A 4865-nucleotide genomic window follows, 5' to 3' on the forward strand; every position below is an offset into this window, starting at 1 on the left:
AACCAGCTAGCTTCCTGGTACCTCCAGTTGCCGCAGCATCATCTTTAAGTGATCCACAACAATCTCCTTCACGGATGGAGATAGATATAAGAGTTGCAGATCCCCACTTCTTATCCTGATCCTCTGCATCATGCACTGTGCTAGGTTCTGTATATTAACCCATGATCCTTGTCCTTGAGAAGCTCACAGTCTAGTGAGCAAGACAGAAATGTACAATCACCGACAATCGAAGTTGACGCGTGCTTTCACAATATAATGGTATAAAGGAGGCACAGGGAACAGAAGGTTGAATGGATTGGGAGAGGAAAGCTTGGCATCGCGGGGAGGTTTTAGAGGGAAGGTAATATTGAAATAGGCTTTTGAAGCAGGAGCTGGTAGTATGACGGAGAAGAAGAAGGCACAGGGGACAGCATCTGTAAGACTCGGGGGGTGTGAACAACTGTTGGGTCTAGGACAGGAGGAAGGTGGGGCAGTGAGAGTGTGGCAGTTATGACCAGAGAAGTAGAACAAGATCAGATTGTGGAGGGCCATGCTAAGGGGTTTGAATCATCTCCTACTGGAAGTCAGCAGGGGAAAATGTGATCCAGAAAGCCAACTTGTTGACAACGTGTAGGAGGAACTGGAGAAGGTGAAAACTGGAGGAGGAATGTAGGAAATCTGCAAACCTCTAGGCCAGGGAGGATGAGAGCCTGACCCGGAGCTCAGGCAGTTGAGATGAAGACAATGGTATGGATTTGAGAATACTTCAGAGGCCAAATCCATGGTCCATGCTAATCAGTTGGTTGTAAGGAGAGGGAGCATGACCTTGGATAAGGGTAGATAAGATAACCCAGTCAGGATGCCGCATGCCACGTGTGGAATATGGATCAGGGAGTCGGCGTGGCGAAAGACCTAACAATTTGCACAGCTAGTCTCCAAAAGTGTCCTACCAGTTAGGATTGCCAGATAAAATACTGAATGTTCGGTTAAATGGGAATTTCGGATAAACAGAAAAAAATTTTGTAGTATGAGTATGCTCCAAATACTGCATGGGACCTACTTGTACAAAAAACAATGTTGTTCGTCTGAATATAAAATTGAACGAGTGATCCTGTTCACTGGTTTTTGTTTTTTTTTTTTTTTTGCCTTCCCCCTCTCTCCAGATCTGGCAACGCTACACTCTTTTCAGTATGATTATAACAGCTCGTTTCTCAATCCACCTGATCAATACCTTGCCAACCCAAAACGGTAAGAGCTCAGATTTTTCCCCAAATGGAGATCATTTCCTACAATTTCTGTGACTTGTCAGTGCTCTCCGCCTTCCTTCCGCGGATGTGAGCATTCCTCCATCATGCTGCTCACCAGCTCGATGCCATTTACTCCACTATCCCATACGTGGCTTGATGCTGAATGACTCTACTCCTGCCCCAGTCCCCCTGGGCACCTACTTCACTGTCGCCGATGTCTGGAATCTCTCACCTCTTGAATCTGCCTCCACGTCTCGCGTGTTTGTATTTCCTTCAGTTGAATAGGGAGGGCTCTTCCCCCCCCCCCATTTTATCTCTTGGTTTATGAGGAAATAAGGGTTTTCCAGTAGCTATTTTGGCCCTTGTGATGCCATTCTTCCCCCCTGCCCCCAAATTTTACAACACAACCCAGGGAGTAAAATCAATTCTCCAAAGAGCTTCTGGTACATTCAAGTATAATCTCACATTGAGAGGCCATGTTGCTGAAACCAGCCATCGCACGGGACATGCCCCTTCTGACTCAGCCACTCTGCAACAGAGTCGACATTTATCACCATAACTATGGCTTCATTTTAGCTTTCATTTTCTTATTCATTTCAGTGTTGGCCATTCCTACAGTATCTCTTCTCTGGACTCTCTTTTAAATCAGTTACAACTTCTGTGTTCCCTCATTGATCCACGAGTTAAGGAAAATCTTTAATGTGTATTTATTTTATATCTCTGTGAGAGTCCTAATTTTGCCTTTTTTGATAATTGTATTTTAAACAGAGCCAATAAATGATTCCTCTGCCAGTAAGGGCTGTACAACTTGTTTATATTGTAGCCGCAACCACGATCTGCAAAGCACTTCTCCCACGATCTGCAAAGTGCTTCTCAGAATTTCTCTTCTGCAACGTATTTTCTCAATTGCTTTTATCTGACACTGGTTAATCTGAGGTTTTTGTGCATATACAGAGAGTTAATAAAGAGTAGTTATTAACTGCTCTGGGAAGTTAATAACGTCTAAATTGGAGGGACATTATATGATAATCTGAACAAATTAATCATTTAAAAAGTAGCAGCACCTTAGTCCTTTTCCAATTTGCAAAAACCTGAGAAATGAAAATACTATGCTTACATAACACAAGCAGGCACCCAGAATGTAGACCCAGTGACGCTATCTGTCCAGCGTCCCAAGCTTTTCTTGGGAAACTCAATCTGCCTTTCTCTTCTGGTTTGGTCATACAACCAGTTAGCCCTCTTCACTCGGCTACTCTGTGTTTACTGAGGACCCATTTCACGGCCTTGAAAATGCAAAGATGGATAGACACAGTCCCACAGACAGACTATTCCAATGAGGGTGCCAGGTATTATAGCACGGGGCAGACAGCCCAGAAAGAACAGGTGTCTCGCCTTCACTTGCAGGTCACGAAGGCACTTAAATTGAGACCATTGAGACCTAAGAGGGGCGCCTCAGAGGCTCTGTCGGTTAAGTGTCTGACTTCAGCACAGGTCATGATCTCATGGTCATTGAGTTCGAGGCTTGCATGGACAGCTCAGAGCCTGGAGCCTGCTTCAGATTCTGTGTCTCCCTCTCTCTGCCCTCCCCCGCTTGTACTCTGTCTCTGTTGCTCTCTGTCTCTCTCTTTCTCTCTCTCAAAAGTAAAGAAACATTAAAAAAATTTTTTTTTTTAATTGAGACCCTGAGAGCTGCAAAGCGGCTAACCAGTGCAAGAATGGGAATTCGAGCTTCTAAGACTGGGACTTGTACATGCAAAAGCCTAAGGGTGACAGAGTTCATGCTGCACTCAGAGACTACCAGCCATCCAGAACATAGATGCAATAAAGGATAGTGTGGAGGAAGGCAAGAGCCAGACTACTGTCTGCTATATCTAACTGGAGAAAAAAAGCAAACAATAATATCCAGCATTTCTTAGATGCTTACTAGATATCAGGGATTATAATAAGCATTTTAACAAGTATTGTTGCATTGAATCCTCACCAAGTTTCTGAAATTTCCCTCTCTGTATCGTCTCTTAATGGCAAAACTAATACATGCTTGTTCTTTTTCTTCTAAAAAAATTTTTTAATGTTTATTTTTGAGACAGAGAGAGACAGAGCATGAACGGGGGAGGGTCAGAGAGAGAGACAGAGAGGGAGACACAGAATCTGAAACAGGCTCCAGGCTCTGAGCTGTCAGCACAGAGCCCGAGACGGGGCTCGAACTCACGGATCGCGAGATCATGACCTGAGCCAAAGTTGGCCGCTTAACCGACTGAGCCACCCAGGCGCCCCAATATATGCTTGTTCTAACACATTAAAGAATCTCCCAAACCCTAAACCCCCAGCAAAAGTGACCATCTGGCTTTTATTCTTTCACATACTTTTCAGTGCTTACCCAGCAGATATAAATATACGACACATAGATATTTGTAGGAAGATGGGTTTATACTCTGACACTCTTTTGGCAGCGGCTTTTTAAAGAACCCATGTAGCTCTTTCTTTCTGAGCCAATAGCGCTCTGGCGAACATGGTGAATGTTCCTGAGACCCGCCGGACTCTGCAAGAGGTGTGCCAAGCCCCAACCCCACAAAGTGACCCCGTACAAGAAAGGCAAAGATTCTCTGTATGCCCAGGGAAAGCGGTGTTAGGATAGGAAGCAGAGAGGCTATGGTGAGCAGACTAAGCCGATTTTCCGGAAAAAGACTGACACTACAAAGAAGACTGTGTTGAGGCTTGAATGTCTTGAGCCCCAACTGCAGCTCTAAGAGAACGCCTGCTGTGAAGAGAGGCAAGCATCTTGAACTTGGAGGAGATAAGAGAAAGGGCCAAGCGATCCGGTTCTAAGCTTCAGATTTTGTTATATTATGAAGATGAAAAAATCTGGAGGTTATGTTCGAAAACAAAACAGTACACATGGACATCCTTCCAGGTCAATACATACAAATCTAAATCACTCTTTTAAGCATACACATAATAGCTTAAAGTAAGAATGTGCCAGAATTTATTCATCTGTAACTCTACTAATAGACATTCAAGGGCTTATCCCCCACTACAAACAATACTGAAATAAACACATCTTGGTAAATACATCCTTATATACTGATGCTTTCATTTTTGTAGGGTAGATTCCCCCACAGTGGGGAGGTACATTGAAAATTTTAGAGACACTGTAACAGTGAATTGTTAATGTTCTTTGCAACCTATTCATTTTTATGCCTCTGCAAAGTTGCAGAAAATAAATGGTTTCTCCAGGCAACTCCACGAGCAGTGCACAGAATGATGAGGTCCTCAGGTCTTTTTTTATGGTCAACCTGAAGGTTTTAGGCTAAATTTTACATACTTGGACAATGAGACCGAAAAAAAATATGTTGAATGATAAAACATCTCCTTATACCCACATCCTTTCATTTGCTGCTGAGGGGCTCTTTGCTCACTGCTAGGTTTGAGCAGGTGCGGGGCTGTCGGACTGCCAGATTCTAGGTGGAGAAGTCATCAAATCGTGAATGAATGCCTGTCATCATGGTCACATGACACGCCCCTTCTGACGGAGCCACGCTGCAATCGAGTCAAAATTTATCGCCCGAACCACTTCATTTTTAGAAATATAAGAAGACATATTCTTAGAACTATTTGCCACGTAATATATTTTTTTAAAGA

At 43.6% G+C, this 4865-nt stretch overlaps 1 pseudogene; it reads left to right on the forward strand.

Moving 5' to 3' along the window:
* The first annotated feature begins 3456 nt into the window (after window positions 1-3456).
* On the forward strand, window positions 3457-4052 carry LOC102953836 (annotated as a pseudogene).
* Window positions 4053-4865: the final 813 nt, after the last annotated feature.

This window comes from Panthera tigris, chromosome C1 (genome assembly GCF_018350195.1).
Source record: "Panthera tigris isolate Pti1 chromosome C1, P.tigris_Pti1_mat1.1, whole genome shotgun sequence".
In the NCBI taxonomy this organism is placed as follows: domain Eukaryota; kingdom Metazoa; phylum Chordata; class Mammalia; order Carnivora; family Felidae; genus Panthera; species Panthera tigris.